This window comes from Schistocerca piceifrons, chromosome 1, assembly GCF_021461385.2.
Source record: "Schistocerca piceifrons isolate TAMUIC-IGC-003096 chromosome 1, iqSchPice1.1, whole genome shotgun sequence".
Lineage (NCBI taxonomy): Eukaryota > Metazoa > Arthropoda > Insecta > Orthoptera > Acrididae > Schistocerca > Schistocerca piceifrons.
The window spans coordinates 1,065,271,720-1,065,292,495 of NC_060138.1; the positions used below are offsets into that span (position 1 = coordinate 1,065,271,720).

The 20,776-nt window shown below is 40.7% G+C and overlaps 1 protein-coding gene across 1 annotated transcript in view; it reads left to right on the forward strand.

The window, feature by feature from the left end:
* The window catches only part of LOC124797911 (UDP-glucosyltransferase 2-like), a 133,515-nt gene that overhangs the window by 81,606 nt on the left and 31,133 nt on the right, over window positions 1-20,776 (forward strand). The gene's annotated exons all lie outside the window — the stretch shown is intronic.

Consider the following 20,776-nt stretch of genomic DNA (forward strand, 5'->3'; position numbering starts at 1 on the left):
AAACTTTTTTTTTGTTCCAAAAGAAGATTGCTTCTTCGCCACCAAGACGGAGGAGACTCATGTTTGTTTACTGGAAGGAGAAACCAGTATAATTGGCGTCTTTGTTTTCTTTTGAAAAAAAAAGATGGAAAAAAAAGAAAAAAAAGGGAGTAGCGTCTAAAAAAAATAGCGGTAGCGTGCGTTGTTTCTGTTCATAATGTCAGTGGATCGAGAGCAGCTGGCATAAAATATTTTTATAGCCTCTTCTGTCTGAATGCTTTAGACGTGAATGCAATGGTAGCGCAGATTCAATCTATTTCGCTTTGTCACACACTGATATCAAAATTTTATCCAGTAACGATTTTGCGGCGGATTTCCTACAGACTGTCCTCCTCTGGACGCCGTATGCGGCAAAGCTCCGGGATCCATTTGCTGGCTACTGGCAGCGGCCGTGGGGACAGCAGCGGCGCTGCACTCCCCCGTTCTTTATCGAAAGCGCCTGCTACCGCTCATCGCTTTTGATGATTTAAAACGCTTTATTATTAAATGTTGCTCCACAGAAAATTTCTACAATTTCCATTCACGCTCAAGAGCAACGGAGACAGACGCCCTGATTAGTAGGCGGGTATTATATTACATTAATCGGCAAGAGTTGAGTATGGCCCGAAATTAATTTTATAGACTGGGACGAAATTAAACCACCTCACTACATTCGATGAATTTATAAATGCTTCATACCTCGTTTCTTTTCCTTTCAAACTCAATTATTTGTGCAACTTTTGGTCAATGTTTGGATGTTTTCGTCAAGCCAGAGTGAGCGTCTGTGGTGTAAAGTGTATTACAGTTCTTGTTTCATTCCGTATGGTAAGTCTATGCGATAAACTGTGTGAATACCTTGCAATGCATGCTCTGTAGCAGTGCAGGAACACTGCACATTTGGAGTTCCATGTATGGGTTCATGAAGTATTTATTGTTGATCGTAAGTGATAGTTAAGGTCATCAGATTTAAACCAGAAAAATTTGTCGTTTTGAAGGTTTCAGAGAACGGAAAGGAATTGCTAACGCCGGTGTTAGAAAACGTCTACAGTTAAATGCTATTGCAAAAATTTAGAAGAAGGGAACTATGTTAATGAACATGTGCACTTCAGAAACAACCTTCTGACATGTTAGACCTATATGACGAACAAAGCTCAAATTTATATCGTTGACAGTCGGTTTGAATCTTTTCAGGACCTATTTTACAGTGAAGCACCTTGGAATTTGCAAAGCAGAAATCCATGATATTCAGATTTCGCATAAGAAATTTTTACTAGCAGTTTGCAACTCCATTAATTAAAATGGAAAATAAAAGGTTGTAGTCAGCGGCTTCTACCGTGATTCGAACTGCTATGTCTTATAGTACAAGCACTGCAACGCACAAGGGAACCTCTGAGCTAACGACACACTGGCGGCCAGAGGCGGACTATAGTCACTGCGATGTTGCCTGAGCCTCAAAACGCAACCTTAAACACACAAACAGAGGAGGTGGAGATTACTGTTTTAACGTCCCGTCGACAACGATGTCATTAGAGACGGAGCACAAGCTCGGATTAGGGAAGGATGGGGAAGGAAATCGGCCGTGCCCTTCCTAAGGAACCATCCCGGCATTTGCCTGAAGCGATTTAGGGAAATCATTGAAGACTTAAATCAGGATGGCCGGGCGCGGGATTGCACCGTCGTCCTCCCGAATGCACACACAAACAGGTGTTACTTATGTGAAGAACGCCGTTCTTGGAGTCCAGAAATTAAATATACTTTCTAATTGTGTCATCTTTCAGTGGATTATATCGTACGAGTCTTCGATGTGGAAAACGAATGTCAAGTGAATTTAGCGAGGTAACGCCGACCTACACCCGGAAGTAAATGCACTATCAGAGTGTTGACAAATACTTGCTACGACGCTGCCATTTCTCGGCTCTCTGACGAGGCAGCTCTTCAGCGAAATGCTTGCCGTGATTCTCCGATACGGTTCTTCAGAGTGGAGACGCGCGCGCACGTTTGGTTTTTATGCGGCGTTCTCCCCTGATGGTTTCTGACGTCGCCTTGTGGGCTATGTATACATATGAGACATTCAATTATCATTAAGCCAGAATGATACAAGTTTCAGCTTCCGGCGTGGAAGAAGGCTGTTGACGCCGACATTATATCATTTCAACGTAGGGAAAGCAAAACGGATCATTCAATGTTTCTCATTCAACATAAAGCATGTGAGATAAATTTCCGTAACGTTCATAATCATCTAAAAATACAAACGAAGTAAAAATACACCGGAAGCTTATTCGAATTGAATATAATGTAAGATACCAAACGCTTTGCACCGCGATGTCGAATTTGTCCACTTGCAATCTTTTGCAGCATACACATAGAATGTCATGATTACTACGAGAATGAAGAAATATGTTGGTAAGGATGGAAGCAAGAAGAGACGCAGTCAACAAATATTCTATTCCTCATGGCATTCATTTCATTTGACACGTAAGAAGAGGTAAAGCGGGAATTTACTTTCGTTAACACGAAAGATATGCCGCACATATTGATAACGAGGAAGTCTGCGTCTTCATACGTTTCCTCCTTGAAATCTGTATGCTCTATTATATACTAAGTAGCCCGATCATTGTTTCAGTAATGTTACCCTCTTGTTTGACCCCGTAACGATGAACAGATTCCAAATGCATGTCTCTGCGTGAAAGTAGCTGTTCGAACCCTTCCTGGGTTGTTTTTTGTGTTTTATTGCTTGGAATTCCTGAAGCAGACCACTGTGCCTTCCCCCCTCGTGGGTTAGGTCTCAAAACTAAACCTCTTTGTATCCAATGGCATAATTTATTCATACAGCATCAGCATAAGACTCTTGCGAGTGAGAGAATGACAATAACAATCATAACTAGAACAAGCAAATAATGAATGATGTTTATTCCAACGCAGAACGAGAATGGCTTTAAATATAAAAATCTATATCTATATCCATATCTATTGATCTTTGAGTTGGCACAATGCAAATATATTCTTAGCATTTAGTTACTGAATTAGTTCTGGATGTTTGCAGAGAAAAGGAAAAGTCGGTACTTCTCGCTAGTGTAATATAATGTGAACCAGAAACTACCCTTTCCTTAGAACACGACTCAAGCAGGTCCTCAAGTAGGTACCAAAGCACTGCTGCATTCTGTTCCCTGACATTGCTCTGATGACGGTTAATGCAGATAGTTCCGATTATGAAATACAAAACGTATTTCAGGTTAGTTCCTAGGATAGTAACATTAAATTTGCGTTGTAGACGGCACACGAACGTGACGACTATCCATATTACTCATCAATATAAAAAGACAATATTTTGGGAATTTAGCAGGATTACTCAAAATGAATTCTGAAATTGGGTGACTGACCGCACATGTGCTAAACGTCGTCAAGAGTATACGATGTCCTAATCGCATTAGGAATATGAAGATCGTCTTCGACAGCTCGCAACTTTCACATTGCTATCTCCACCCTACTCCAGACAGCCCTCGGTGGAGTTGCACTACGTTGCCGATGTTATGGAAGGCCTTCAAACCGACAACAGACAACATATTGAAAAATACAAGCGAATTCTCTTGCAGCGTAAGCTTATTGTAACTAATCTAAAAATTATTGGAGAGGAACATTGTCCTATTCAAAAAAAGTAAAATGTTACACACTGTTGACGTCAAACGGACATTATCTATGTCCTGTCTTGTGTCCTACTCATCTATAATATCAGTGTACTATGAAAATGATTATATATAATGGATTATAAGGTAATGCATTGATACCAGATGGTGGGGGCCGGCAGGTGTGGCCGTGCGGTTCTAGGCGCTTCAGTCTGGAACCGCGCGACCGCTACGGTCGCAGGTTCGAATCCTGCCTCGGGCATGGATGTGTGTGATGTCCTTAGGTTAGTTAGGTTTAAGTAGTTCTAAGTTCTAGGGGACTGATGACCTTAGAAGCTAAGTCCCATAGTGCTCAGAGCCATTTGAACCATTTGAACTATTTAACACAAAATGACATTAAAAATTTAAGTTATTCACGAGCAGCTAGTTGAGAATATGTATGAACATTAAATGACACGACGAACCGTCTTGTTCTGCATATGGATTCAAACCCAGCTCATGCAGACCAAGCAAAGATTTCGTGACTGACGGAAACTAACAGTCATTCCTGATTAGGCATACAGAGAGTGATATACCTCGATTTTAGACAGTATCAGTTAGCAAATATTAACTTTAAATTGCATAACGCAAACAAACATTTTTAACAGACACGAATTCCTATCCAGCATCTATTGTCCCTGTTAACGAACTACGAGAGATGTTAAATATTGCTTCTTCACAAGTAACTTACTTGAAATGCCGTGAGGTAAAGCTGTGTGTTGGGCACGGATTCGAACCCGGAACCTAATCGGATTGCTATCGAAGCACAGTCAAATGTGACATATCGGAATTTCGCGGCAGTAGCTAGATGTTTTAACTGAAATGACGAGACGAAACATTAATTTTTTCCTTCCCAGGACTCCAACCTGGCACCTATCGCTGTTATACTCTAGAGAAAACGAACGTTAAATATGGATTTGTTGCACCAGCAGTGACATGTGAGCATGTTTGAACTGAAATAATATGACGAAGAGTTCAGCGCTCACTGGGAATAGAGCCCCACACATATCGTTGTTGACTACACACAAAGAGACGTCAGCTACCGAATTTTTCTCCACCAGCTGCTCAGAATAGCATCTTGAACTTACAGTCATCTCGCAAATAGTTCTGTGTCTCACTGGGAGTTAAAAACGTCAGATATCGTTAGTGCTGACAGCGAATGAAAATACATTAAAAATCAAAATTATTATCCACCAGCAGATAGGTGTTCTCATGATAGAGCTTGATAATACATAATTAAATCTTTAGTGCCGGGCCAGGATTCGATCCCATTCACGCGTAATATGTGAAGGTGTTGAGGAATCTGCAGTTTTGAACAAACAACAAATTGTAGCCGAGCTGTATTGCCACGAAGGGATCAAATTCCGCGTTAAGGGCGGTCTGAGTTGCATTCCCAGTTCAGAACCAATTTTATCGACATACAGAAGCTCAAATAAAAGATGGAATAAGTGTCCTGTGACCATACATAGCGTTTGTGTCGTCACTTGAAATAAATAACTAGTATAAGAAAGGTTACTGGTGATAGAGTTTCTACATGTCGCCACTCCAGACTTTACTGTGGTTCAACCTACCGTCTACTTGGTAAAGAAGGAATATCATCTTTAATGTGAATTTTCAGACCACGCAGCCATTATATCTCCTTCACTTGGTGTAGCCAGGAGAGAATGGAATCTGTCTCTCCCTATCTAAAATCATTGACAGAAGTGGGAATCGGACCCAGACCATAGGTATAACAACCTACCATCCGTCCAACAGACCACGAAATCCTCTTCTCTGCGAGTCATTTTTCTATCGTAACGCAGTTGCGCCACACTGGATGGGAATTCTGACACACAGGCTCCCTGTAGTAATTTGCAGCATGTTCAGTAAATTCATTTACTTGGTTGACCGAATCACCATGAACTAGCTGCCTCGGCTACCCAGTGCATACATTCGACTATTTCGTAATCACAGAAATAAAATCACGTAACTGCCACCTACACACAACTGCCAACAGTGTAGGATGCAGAAGTTTAAATAGGATGTGTTCCTTTCCACTTGAGCTATTCTATTGCGCTATCTGTTACTAGAAAACGTCGTTCAGTCCAAAAGAAAAGCTGTAACTGTTTGTCTCTCAGAAGTCAAGACCTGGCCATATGCATAATCTCACAGTGCTGTGGAATCCAAAAGTTCTGGAGGAATAGTTGCCGAGCTCTGGAGCTGTTGTAGCTACGTGTCAGCTTGTAGCATAGATAAGATGTCGCGAGTTCGAATACATTCAGTGCTACATTTTTTAAAACGCAATTCTGCTCTCTGCTGAAGTTATCAATCTAATGGAACTTTGAACATAATTCCCTTCACTTCTCAACCCAAAGTAGTATCATGTGGAAAAAGGACTAACTACTGTGACATTTTGTTCTATTCAGGTTTAATAGACAGCAGGCAGCAGCTGCATCTCGAAGATGTGCAGGGAGAGCGCATCGTGCCATAATACACTCCTGGAAATTGAAATAAGAACACCGTGAATTCATTGTCCCAGGAAGGGGAAACTTTATTGACACATTCCTGAGGTCAGATACATCACATGATCACACTGACAGAGCCACAGGCACATAGACACAGGCAACAGAGCATGCACAATGTCGGCACTAGTACAGTGTATATCCACCTTTCGCAGCAATGCAGGCTGCTATTCTCCCATGGAGACGATCGTAGAGATGCTGGATGTAGTCCTGTGGAACGGCTTGCCATGCCATTTCCACCTGGCGCCTCAGTTGGACCAGCGTTCGTGCTGGACGTGCAGACCGCGTGAGACGACGCTTCATCCAGTCCCAAACATGCTCAATGGGGGACAGATCCGGAGATCTTGCTGGCCAGGGTAGTTGACTTACACCTTCTAGAGCACGTTGGGTGGCACGGGATACATGCGGACGTGCATTGTCCTGTTGGAACAGCAAGTTCCCTTGCCGGTCTAGGAATGGTAGAACGATGGGTTCGATGACGGTTTGGATGTACCGTGCACTATTCAGTGTCCCCTCGACGATCACCAGTGGTGTACGGCCAGTGTAGGAGATCGCTCCCCACACCATGATGCCGGGTGTTGGCCCTGTGTGCCTCGGTCGTATGCAGTCCTGATTGTGGCGCTCACCTGCACGGCGCCAAACACGCATACGACCATCATTGGCACCGAGGCAGAAGCGACTCTCATCGCTGAAGACGACACGTCTCCATTCGTCCCTCCATTCACGCCTGTCGCGACACCACTGGAGGCGGGCTGCACGATGTTGGGGCGTGAGCGGAAGACGGCCTAACGGTGTGCGGGACCGTAGCCCAGCTTCATGGAGACGGTTGCGAATGGTCCTCGCCGATACCCCAGGAGCAACAGTGTCCCTAATTTGCTGGGAAGTGGCGGTGCGGTCCCCTACGGCACTGCGTAGGATCCTACGGTCTTGGCGTGCATCCGTGCGTCGCTGCGGTCCGGTCCCAGGTCGACGGGCACGTGCGCCTTCCGCCGACCACTGGCGACAACATCGGTGTACTGTGGAGACCTCACGCCCCACGTGTTGAGCAATTCGGCGGTACGTCCACCCGGCCTCCCGCATGCCCACTATACGCCCTCGCTCAAAGTCCGTCAACTGCACATACGGTTCACGTCCACGCTGTCGCGGCATGCTACCAGTGTTAAAGACTGCGATGGAGCTCCGTATGCCACGGCAAACTGGCTGACACTGACGGCGGCGGTGCACAAATGCTGCGCAGCTAGCGCCATTCGACGGCCAACACCGCGGTTCCTGGTGTGTCCGCTGTGCCGTGCGTGTGATCATTGCTTGTACAGCCCTCTCGCAGTGTCCGGAGCAAGTATGGTGGGTCTGACACACCGGTGTCAATGTGTTCTTTTTTCCATTTCCAGGGGTGTATGTCAGAAAAGTATTTTCTACATTAGCCGTCGTGTGGTAGTGATATTTTATTCTTCTTCAAACTTTGTTTGACAGCGTTAACTCAGAACAAGTTTTCTACATGCATGTAATTAATAAACTGCATGTGCATTGTCAGACTGTCATAGGTAACATCAGAGAATTCGCATATATCGTTGATGATTAATTTCTCACTCATGTGTACTATTGTTTTAACAACACTAAAGGAAACCTTACGAAAATTGTGCACTGTGTTATAAGAAATGAAATAAAACTAACCATGATAACCTTACGACGAAAGTATCTGTGCACAAGCATGCCTCTGTCGACACGAATTAGTAAAATACTACTCACTTAGATTTTGATTGGGTCTGTGTTTAATTGGTATGCTGTGTCATACTCAAGAGGTATGGAAATGTGGCATTTCATAAATATAGTTACGTATTCCTAGAAACCCAAAATTCGCTTGTCAGCAGCGGAAAGAGGCGTTACCTGTTGTGCAGCATTGTGAGTTTTTCAACATTGCACTATGAGCTGAAAGCATTTTCTTGCGATTTCCTTATTGATGTTTGATCTGACTGCTTGTCGCTCTTTCACAGAAGCGATAAAAACGTTACAGTCAGTGAGACTGGAACTGCGAACCGTAACAGACGCTGTTTCACAGGTCAGCACGCTACCACAGAGCTGGCGAGGAGGTATGGGTCTCAGCTTCCTATTACGAGGGCAATAGTAACTAGAACTCGTAAACCTCTATTTAAAGGTCGAGATTAGTTGCGATTTCCACTTGCAACGACTTTCCTGGGCTGAAAACTGTAAATTTTCAATCTTTTGTTACCCTTCAAGCGATAATAACTCAGATTATTCAATGGAAATGACAGGTAAAAATCAAGTGAACTTTGAGGCTTAATTCCGTGCACACCAGGAAGTAACTCGTCGATCACAGAGTTGCCAAACATACGTTGCCTTGTTGCCAAATCTCAGTTACAGTACCAGCAGGAAGAAGACGAACCGATGTGATCCTACAGCGGTCTGGGAAGTGACCATAGCTGGTGTCTCCAAGTCGCGGCTGCTACGGCCTGGAATACGTAATGCGTCTGATTCGCTTTCTGTAACTAGGTTTAGGGACTGGAGCGTAGTTACTAATAATACTCAGAACTGACTGCAAACTGAGCATCATAAATCAGTAACTCTCATTGTTGTTTTTATATTTCTTTCGTAAGTGTACTCAAAACTAAGAAAGTCATTCACAGGCGTTTTCGTGCCTCGCCGATAGTCGAGCACAACATACAAATAAAAATAAAAAAGAATGTGTGTGTGTGTGTGTGTGTGTGTGTGTGTGTGTGTGTGTGTGTGAGAGAGAGAGAGAGAGAGAGAGAGAGAGAGAGAGAGAAATAAATAGCAATGAGAGAGAGTGTAACAAATTGTTGTAAAGAAATTGAATCATGGTATTTAAAGAAATCTTTCATTAAAATGACACGTTCCACATCATTACGAAATGTCGTATTCATGATCTATGGAACAAGAGTTAATCTAATGTAATCTAATCTAATCTAATCACATCATATTGATGATTAGCCATGAAGAGTCATGAATTACCGAAATTTTTGCCAATACCAGTAACCAAATCTAAACTTGAAAATAAAAGACGACAATTTTTGTAATAAACCGTGACTCCTATCAAGACCCTTTCGTCCCTGTTATCTAACCACGAAAGATGTCTGATATACCTCCATTCTGAAGTAACAAAGTGTGCATGCATTTAAAGATGAAGTGCATGATGTGAAGTTCTGTGACGGAGATACGAACCCAACACGTAATCCGATTGTTAACTAAGAAAAATCAAATGTTACGTATCGGTTTTTCTTACGAGCCGCTAGGTGTCTGAATCTAAAATAAGGATACAAACTTTTGTGCCTAAGCGACAATCGAACTGCACACCTACCGTGCATCCACGAATATAGCTTAAGTATCAGTTGCTTACTCATGAACAGTAAGATGTGTGCGTGTTTGACCAGAAATAACGACACCTGTTGCGATTGTTGGCAACAAATGAACAGACATTGAAATTGCGCGTTAATTTTCACTAGCAGGTGGGTGTGCACTTGATAAAGCTAGAAATGAAATTATGAATATTTTTGTACTGGATCAGGTTTCAGACCCACATACTTACCTTTGGAGGAGACCTAGAGAAGATTGCAGTCTTGGGAAAAGGAACGAAATGACTGAACTATACTGTTCCGAGAGATTCAGATCCTCGAAAGAGGAGATACGAATTCGAATCACAGTCCAGCACCAAATTTTTAAACGTCTCTAGTTCAATCAAGTACAAGTAAAATAAGAGCCCTGTCCCTTTAAATGGCTATCGGTTCATCAAATAAAATAAAATTTTCTAATGTAAGTAAGCTTACTGGCGACTGTATTTCTGTTTACCATGACTTCCGCTGTGTCATTTCCCAACGTAAACCGGCTCTGCCCAGTTGGTAATGAAGGAACGTGATGTTTAATGCGGATTCTGGATTATAGCGTCTTTCTCTTGAGGTTACCAGAGGTAAAATAAATCTGTTTGTGCCTCTTAAAAGTAAATGCCTGAACCCACGCATTGCACCTGTGATAGCTCGTTCCACCAGACCATTGTGGCCACATTACCCAGCCCCAGGAGTGTGCTGTAACGGATGATGTGCTTAGCTTACAAAATTAGTCACGGTGGAAAAAATGCGAGTCTATTAAATGGTCAAGTAGAAGCAAGCTTCTGACGCAGAGATTATGCTATTCTCATGTCAGCAGGATGTAAAGACTCTTCTAGGCATCATAGGCTGGATGTGAAGCCATTTTGATTTTTCACAAATTCAGCAAATTTCTTAGTTCGAGAAAATCCACTGTGAAGTGTGAAGTTGCCGGATAATTCGATCATTACTGTTAGTTCTTCCACACGATTTGGTCGACATGACCTGTGTGGTGTCACCGCCAGACACCACACTTGCTAGGTGGTAGTTTAAATCGGCCGCGGTCCATGTAGTACATGTCGGACCCGCGTGTCGCCACTGTGATCGCAGACCTAGCGCCACCACCAAGGCAGGTCTCGTGATACGAGAGTGGACTCGACCCCAGTTGTACGAGAACCAAGCTACCGCCCAGTTGTACGCAAACCTAGCTATCGCCCAGTTGTACGAAGCCTTTCTCTCTCATTAGCCGAGAGACAGAATAGCCATCAGAAGTTAATGGCTACGAACTAGCAAGGAGCCATTTGTATCAGTGCCTATAGCTTACGAGTAATCAAGAGAGATGTATTCCAAGGAATCAATAAAAGTTAAGTAAAAAGCATCTACATACTTTTCTTCTTATTCATTCATAAGTTCTCATGTTCCAGACTTCACGCCCGTCTGCGTTATGCCGAGCGTGCACTATCGGCCACAGCGTTAGTTTAGCATTCCTTTTCAGCAATCTACATCACGGTGTCGGTCCAGCTACAGACACTACAACCTGTTTCAAGTAGTGTATGACAGACAGTGTTTTAGAAAATCTATTGTTTCCCTTTGCAATAAACAGAAGTATTTTCATTCTAAGCTGTCCAAGCACAAAATTTTCGCAATATTAGTTCAAATTTAATATTCGCTTTGCATGGGGGCTTAATTAAATATATGATTGAAAATATTTTTTAGTTGCTGTATGTCCGATTACGTAAGTCTCGTAAACGGTTGGCCCTGACTAGTATTATTACGCTATCTGACTGCAAGGAACAATGTAAGAAAATTTTCGTAAACACAGTTAATTAATTAAGTCCCCAGCAACTATAAAACCTACAAAATCCAAGCACAAATGTAACTGTTCTGTATGTGGAGTGTGACTCAACGTACGCATCTGGCACGGTTCTTTTCCAACAAGACAAGAATTTTGATACCAATTATACTGACGTGACAAAAGAAATTTAGAAAAACTATAATTACGCAAGAAAATCACAATTACACTCTAATCCTAGAACACAAGCCAGATGCTTTGTTGACTGAACCTGTAGTGACACATTATTTCAGATACACGAATAATAAAAAGACATTGTAAGTTTTACCTTCATATATATTGACGAAATGCACACAATAACATCTGCTATCTCTCCCATCAAATAACTGCATAGGACATGGAACTACACTCTTTACTGCAACATCTTGCTCCAACTTCACAACAACCACGAGCTCTGCCCACGCACACACTGTCTCTATGAGTTCTTAACACACACTGTCCTCTCCGATGTCACAACAAGCACTGACTTCTACGATCTCGTAACACGCACTGTGGAGGCGGCTTAATAGTACTCTTTGGCGCACTCTCTGGCGCAGTGGCACAGTGTAGCCACCTTTCATATGCCCCTCCTCCACAGGCCAGAATTTGATGGTATTTTTGCCAGCATTGGTGGTGAAAATACCACCAAATTCGTCCAGAAAAATACAGACAAAAATAAAAGATAATATTAATACCTAAATATCACATAATTAGTTAAAAATTTTGGCTTTGCACTGACCTTTTACTAACCTAACATATGAAATACAGTAAGCAATACAACTTCTTTTCATACATGTGACTTTACATAATAGTTTACACAATATACAAAAAAAAATCAGTTTATACAAATGTTCACATAAAATGCTTTCAATGATTAGTTTATACAAAAAAAAGACACCAACAGGTTACATGTTTTCCGTAGAAGCAGTCCATCAGTGGCACCCAGTAAAGTTTAGCAGGTACACCCAGCAACAAGTCACATTAATTCAGTAGAAGCAGTTCATCAGATGCACCCAGCAATGTTGAGCAGGTGCAGACACCAACAAGTGACCATCATTTCAGTAAAAACAGTTCATCAGTTGCACCCAGCAATGTTGAGCAGGTGCAAACAGCAACAAGTGACTTCATTTCAGTAGAAGCAGTCCATCAGTTGCACCCAGCAATGTTGAGCAGGTGCAGACAGCAATAAGTGATATCATTTCAGTAAAAACAGTTCATCAATTGCACCCAGCAATGTTGAGTTGGTGCAGACAGCAACCAGTGACTTTATTTCAGTAAAAACAGTTCATCAGTTGCACCCAGCAATGTTGAGTGCAGGTGCAGACACCAACAAGTGACACCATTTCAGTAGGAGTAGTCCATCAGTTGCACCCAGCAATGTTGAGCAGGTGCAGACAGCAACAAGTGACATTATTTCAGTAGAAGCAGTCCATCAAAGGCACCCAGCAATGTTGAGCAGGTGCAGACACCAACAAGTGACATCATTTCAGTAGAAGCAGTCCATCAGAGGCACCCAGCAATGTTGAGTAGGTGCAGACACCAACAAGTGACTTCATTTCAGTAAAAACAGTTCATCAGTTGCACCCAGCAATGTTGAGCAGGTGCAAACAGCAACAAGTGACTTCATTTCAGTAGAAACAGTTCATCAGTTGCACCCAGCAATGTTGAGCAGGTGCAAACAGCAACAAGTGACTTCATTTCAGTAGAAGCAGTCCATCAGTTGCACCCAGCAATGTTGAGCAGGTGCAGACAGCAATAAGTGATATCATTTCAGTAAAAACAGTTCATCAATTGCACCCAGCAATGTTGAGTTGGTGCAGACAGCAACCAGTGACTTTATTTCAGTAAAAACAGTTCATCAGTTGCACCCAGCAATGTTGAGTGCAGGTGCAGACACCAACAAGTGACACCATTTCAGTAGGAGTAGTCCATCAGTTGCACCCAGCAATGTTGAGCAGGTGCAGACAGCAACAAGTGACATTATTTCAGTAGAAGCAGTCCATCAAAGGCACCCAGCAATGTTGAGCAGGTGCAGACACCAACAAGTGACATCATTTCAGTAGAAGCAGTCCATCAGAGGCACCCAGCAATGTTGAGTAGGTGCAGACACCAACAAGTGACTTCATTTCAGTAAAAACAGTTCATCAGTTGCACCCAGCAATGTTGAGCAGGTGCAAACAGCAACAAGTGACTTCATTTCAGTAGAAACAGTTCATCAGTTGCACCCAGCTATGTTGAGCAGGTGCAGACACCAACAAGTGACATCTCTCAGCCGAAGCAGTTCCACAAAATTCACTAGCACTGATCACACTGTTCATCAGCAGAAATTAAACACGACCAAATGTCACACATCATGTTGAAAAGTGCAGGTAACAGTTCAGAATATTTATCTTCACTAATCAGACAGTCCAGGCATGAACAATAGTTTGAATGCACATACAAATGCTTTTACAGTAACATACAAATCATAACAAACACACAAACGATGTCAGATAATTGTCCTATTAACTATTACAAATACTCAAATACCAGTAAACCTATAATATTTATGGGTGTCAGTGCAAGCCACTACCAACAAATAAAATAATATTTAGGAGATAGGTGGTTAGGATTAGTAAAGGAAAACACACAGAACACACTCACTCATCTCTCATCCACATTAAGTACTACTGTGTAACTGAATAGTGTTAATTGTGTAAATGTAATTCTGTCAAAATCTGATGTTCATCATGTGTATCAAGTAGTACTGGCAGCAATGTATAACAGTCAATAATAGTTAGTCAACGTCATAGTCATCATGTCAAGACCAATGTTTGCCAAGCCAGATCAAAATGTACTGTTGTTAAACAACTGTCAGTGAGCCAAGATATGCAATTGCTTCCTCTCTCCAAAAAAAAGTATATACTGCTTAGTGATTTAACAAAGTGTGTGTATAGACTATCTTCCTTCTATTTTAGTGTTCTAGTCTGCTCTCTTCATCCTTCTTGTTCCATAAGACCAACAAAAAAAAATATGCTCCTCACTTACTTTACCTCTTATCCACCAAGACTCCAATAATCAACAGCATCACATAATCTCAATACGTCACTAATACTTCTTCAAAACGTCTTATCATCAATATCATTTACCTTACCTCTTGTCCACAAAAACTCCATGATCATCAACTTCACATAATCTCTATACCTCAATAATACGTCAATAAATATAAACCTCAGCACCAATATCATTTCACTTCCATAACAACTCTTTCCTCTAGTCAGTCTCCTCGAACAAGTACAGATAAAATCCTAATGCAACTTCAATTCAGCATCCCATACAATCCGAAGACACAGTGTCCACACACAACCTCTGTGTAATCCATCTAACCCAAATTTTCTACTCATTATAAATTATAAGATACATTTTGGTTCCTTGTCCATCATTAAATAAAAGAAATGCATACCTGACCTCTAACAGATTTAGTTCGAATGACTCTCAGTAATTAAGTACGATTACGGAGTGTGAACGATCATAATATTTCACAGTGTGTACACCACTTCAAGAATCATAGCAGAAGCAAACATGTGGAGTATTTTTTGTGTCAAGTGTCACTTCCTATTTCAATTGCTCACGAACAATGCAGTGTAATAACTGTTAATGGTCTAAACCTAGTTTCGGTCTGTCATGTCGTTAGCTTCCTTCCTATTAGCATAAATTTATACAGCTTCCATAAAACCTCAGCTCATGTGACTTCAACGAAGTTCTTTGTACCAATGTCGTCCGTCGAATTATAGCAGTTCATTTTCTTATCTTAAAATTATAAGGCACTGAGCGTAAGCAAAACAAGCAATAGCGAGTAAATATACCAGTAGAGAACAAAATGTCAACAAGTGGATGCAGCACAATTCCTACAACGAGGCTCTGCCAAGCGAACAATCTATAATTAATACAGTAGTGTGACCTAAACTCTATGTTCATACACAGTATATCAGCATTTCTATACACCAAATTAAAGAGCAGTTATGACAACAAAACAGAAATGTGTAAATATGTAATCCATACGAAAAGCAGCAAACATATATCTTACGTAATAAACAAGTCATTAGCATCATATCAGCATAAGCAAATAAATGTTCATATGTAATCTTAATGAGTAAACATGAAGCCGCAAGCAGATAAATGACAAAGTATAACTTACATACCTAAACACATCCGCACAAAAAATCAGGTTACAATTATAATTTAAATAAATAAGCACAGCAGGCACATAATTAAAAAAAATATGACATCAGTGAAAAAGCATAGCAGCCAAGCGATGCATAATATATACAAATAACAACCCTGTTCATTAATCAATAATTGTCAAAATCAGTAAATGTACACAAGCACGTCGCTTCACAAGTAAATTCATAGAACATAAAATTTAGCACAAAGTATGAATCACGTAATCGCGAGCAGCAAATTACGTCTAAAGTACGTACCTAAGTGGAAATATGTTACCTGAAAAATGAACTCAATTAATAGTTACCTTTTTAGTTTATTAGTTTCTTCTTGGAAATTACATTCTTTCTGAAATTTTCTCGATAGCAAGTCGTCTTAACGTCGGACACGCACAGAATTTACCTGAAGGTCTTAAATATTTTATACAACCGTATCCTGCAAAATACTGAATGTTAATAACACAATTCAACAAGTCCTTATAGCTTTATACAGAATTTAGTCGCAGAAATTAGACTGTGTGTTTGTTTACGGCTGTCAGTGCATTCGCACTGAGCGCTCGATCAGCTGTAGGCGCGTGACGTAGGAAGCAATTGTTTGCGGTCAACGACTGCCTTGTGCGGCGCGCAGACTTGACTGTTGCTTTGAGTATGTGCCGCCGCCAAAACACAGCGCGGTATCCTTGTACTCTCTGCGTGTTTACATCTAGCTGTTAGTTTCTCTAAAGTATGTTATTCCACAAAAATTTTAACGTTTGATATATGATGTATTCCTTTAGAGCGTCGAGATTTAAGAGTTTCTACTTCAACAGTGTTATCATGAATAATTTTACGAATTCTATATGGACCGTTATAAAGCAGAAAAAATTTGCGACACAAGCCTTTTCCTTTATGAGACAAACGGTGAGACTTAACTAACACCTTTTGACCAACTGACAAGATTTTTGAACGACCAGGACGTCTAGCTGATTTCTCTCTTCTAGCAGCCGCAGATGCAATATTTCGTAGAGCCAGGTTGACAACTTCAGAATGCCGCAGTTTCCGTGAAGGCGGAAATGGAACGATTTCAGAAATGCGATTTGTCGGTGCTTTGTTTTTTAATATCAATAGAGGCGGTAAAGAAGTTGAGTCATTAGGAAGTTCATTCAGAATGTTTTGAAAAATATGAAGATACTGATCCCAAGTTCTGTGATTCTGATGACAATAAAGACGGCACAATTTATTGATTTCCTTCATCCATCTCTCTGAAGCGTTCGATTGAGGGTGAAAAAGTGAAATGAAGATTGGTTTAATTTTACGACGCTGTAGAGTACGAAGCCAAATTTTAGAACGAAACTGTGATCCATTATCTGATATAACCTTATCAACATGACCCACTTCTTTAAGAAAATGTTTGGTGAAAGCGTTAGATACTGAACGAGCTGTTGCTTTGCGTAACGGTGTAAAACACACATATCTTGATGTCAGTTCCATTGCTACGAAAATGTACGCAAAACCATTAGTAGATCGAACCACTGGACCGAACAAATCGACTGCAGCCATCTCCTTTAATTTCGCTGAAATGACGGGAAACAACGGTGCTCTGTGAGAAATCGTTGGAGGCTTAGCCATTTAACATAATTTGCATTTGGCCAGAACAGATCGAATACGTTTTTCCATATTACTGAAATAGCAATTTTCTCGTAATTTATGAAAGCATTTTCGGGGACCAAAGTGTGCATAACTGAAATGCGTATACCAAATCAATTTATTGACCCACTCATCAGGAATACAAACTAACCAAACGGAGTTGTCGACCGATTTTCGTTTAAAAAGAATGTCATTGCGGACTAAATAATGCTGTCTAATCGCTACGCTTTCCTTTCTCCTCCACTTCTCCTTAATGTCCTTCCAGATTGGATCCTTATTTTGCTCCTTAGCGATGTCCTGGAGCGAAGACGAAATAAAGTTCTCAAAAGCAACACCTTGAATATACATCAAACAATAATTGTTTTCCTTGTAGTCCTCTTCAGCACTTTGTTTCAAACCCATAGGTGCACGTGATAAAGCATCGGCAACAATATTAGAAGAACCCTGTATGTAAACAATACTAAAGTCAAATTCCTGTAGGTACAACGCCCATCGTGACAATCTGCCATGAGTTAATTTTGTTGACATAAGAAATTCCAGAGCTCGATGATCGGTATAAACCTTAGTATGTCTGCCAAACAAAAATGTGCGAAATTTTGTAAAAGCCCAAACAACAGCCAAAGCTTCAAGTTCCGTAACCGAATAATTCTTTTCGGATTTAGAGAGAACGCGACTTCCAAATGCAATAGTCTTCTATACTACAACGCCGTTTTCTTCTATCTCTTGAAATAAATGTGCACCTAGGCCCTTGTATGATGAGTCCGTTGCCAAACAAAATTCTTTAGATAAATCCGGATGTGAAAGAAGTGGAGCAGCAACTATAGCATCACGAAGCTGTTCAAATTCTGACTGAGCTTCTTCATCCCAACACCAATTAGATTTCTTTCCAGATAGTTCACATAAACGAGGTGTGGCCAAATCGTCCAATTTAACAAAGCGTCTAAGAAAATTACAGACACCAAGGAAACTACGAACATCACGTTTTGTGGTAGGAACAGCATAATTACGAATAGCATCTAATTTTTCTGGATCAGGAAGAATACCTTCTGTAGAAATAATGTGACCGAGAAATTTCACCTGAGAACGACCAAATTCAGATTTTTCCAAGTTCACTGTCATGCCAACTCGTGCAAAAATACGTAATAATGAGTCCAAAATTTTGTTGTGCTCACTCCAAGAACGTTTAGCAATAAGAATGTCGTCAACATAAGAAGTAATTTTGTCACGAAGAAAAACAGGTAACATTTCGTTTAAACTACGAATGAATGCTGCAATAGGTACAGTAAGTCCAATCGGTAATTTCCAAAGTCACTTTTGGGTACAATTAGTCATATCAGGTTATTGTTCACTTACTCTCTAGATAGATTGATAGTCGAAGAGTTGGTTTGACAGATGCAAAGAATAGTAAAAGAGTAGGCAGCGGTACAGAAAACTAAAAGAGAAATAGCACCACTACAGCTCGGGGCCCTATGCTCGCTACGGCACATATTCACTTAGAGTAGTGAATCCCCTGAGGACATTAATAGGTTAGAACAGTAATTTTCGAAATCTCATTTAGGTAAATAGTCAAATCCGGTTATTGTTTACTTACTGTCTAGATAGATTGATTGTCGAAGAGCTGTTTTGACAGATGCAAAGAATAGTAAAAGAGTAGGTAGCGGTACAGAAAACTAAAAGAGAAATAGCACCACTACAGCTCGGGGCCCTATGCTCGCTACGGCACATATTCACTTAGAGTAGTGAATCCCCTGAGGACATTAATAGCCGCACATAATTTCAAGTTTGTGACTTAATGGGAAATTTGGCGGAAGTGCGTACGTAAATTGATCTAACCATTCACATGGATGTATGTCGTTCTTCGAATTGCGGAAGATCTTAAATTTCCGGACAGTCAAAAAGTGTTTATAGTCAAAGTTTTCGCCTCGTGGCGACGAAGATCTACCGCGTCTGTCCCAGTCCGAATGTCGATTATTGTAAAGTTCGCGCGCCTGGCGCTCTCTTGTTGCATCCCGTAAATGAAACAAATTATTTTCTTCAAACCCCTCTGCTATCTGTGATTCTAAATTTCCTTTGCCGTCTTTTCCTACGATTTCGCCCTCAATCTGTTTGACTTGCTTTTTTAAAGCCTCAAATTCCCTTTTTACGCGTTCATTAAATTTTCCCTGATTCTCAACATGCTTATTTATGTTCTGATACTCTTCGGTTTCTGCAAATGGTAATGGAGCTGTATCATCCGAATCTCTGTCCCCATGTAAACTAAGATTTGTCAATTTGTCTGAAATCTCCTCAACTCTTTCCGATAAGTCATCTAATTGTTCTTTCTGTTTATTTACGTCTTCCGTAAGTGTCGCGACTCGGGTTTCAGTATTGTCACATTTAGTAGCTAGCTGTTCATATTGTTGTGTTAGGTTATTTAATCTGTCATTTGGTACGGATCCTTCGATTCTCTCAAATATTTCTTCCTTATCGTTTGCACGTTGTAAATTTAACTCTGAAAATTTTTGTACTATCACGCGATCTCTTTCTTCCTGTTCTCTATCCTGTTCCCTTTGTCTGATTTCTACTGCAATTAATCTATTATTGTGAGAATTCAGAATCGGTTGTACTTCTTCCCTGATTTCTTTCTTTAATTCATCTTTCATATTTTTGAAACATGTCCCTATTCTTGAATCTAACCGTGTTTCCAAAGTTCCCATCTCTGTTTTAATTGTTCCTATCTCTGTTTTTAATTCAGATCCTAACCGAGTTTCCATTGTTCCCATCCGTGTTTCCATTGTTCCCATTTGTGTTTTAATTGTTCCCATCTCAGTTTTAATTGTTCCCATCTCAGTTTTAATAGTTCCTATATCAGTTTTAATTGTTCCTATTTGTGTTTCCATATCTGTTTTTAATTCAGATCGTAACTGTGATCCCACATTTAATATAGCACTCATCAACTGCTCCATAGTAACTGTTTCAAAATTCTTTTCACCCCTCACATTTCCCACAAAACCAGCTTCCTTCTGCGTGGCTATAAAGCTATCTGTGTTCGATACTATTCCAGAATCTTCTATCGTTGATCTCGTATTCTGTGAATTTTCTGATTGAGAAAAATTTTGAAATGGTTCCGGACTATTTTCCCGACTTATCACATTGTTTTCCACCTCATTATCCACCATACTGTTTTCCTCTGTTGGCGAGTTCGCCATGTGAACAATTTCGTCATTCTCACTATTCATCATTTTTGCCTTTTTCATTGATCGCGTAATCATTTACAAAATATACGAAAGATTCGTCACTGTACGAAAATCACACACAATGACTCCTTATCTCCAACAGTACTATTCACACGAGATGTTTCCCTCAAACACGATTAACGAACAATTGAAATAATTGCACAAAATTGTCAAACGCGTATACAAGGCAATAAAAATTAAATTTTGAAAAATACCATTAGAAGAATGCCAATTACCAAATCTACACACTCAATACTGACTACAATCACTAAACTCAAAATTACTACAACAATACTACAGTCTACAATTTTCACAATTAGAAAAATTCCAAGGGACGATCCGAAGCAGCGGTCGCCACGTGCATGGGGGCTTATTTTAATATATATAAT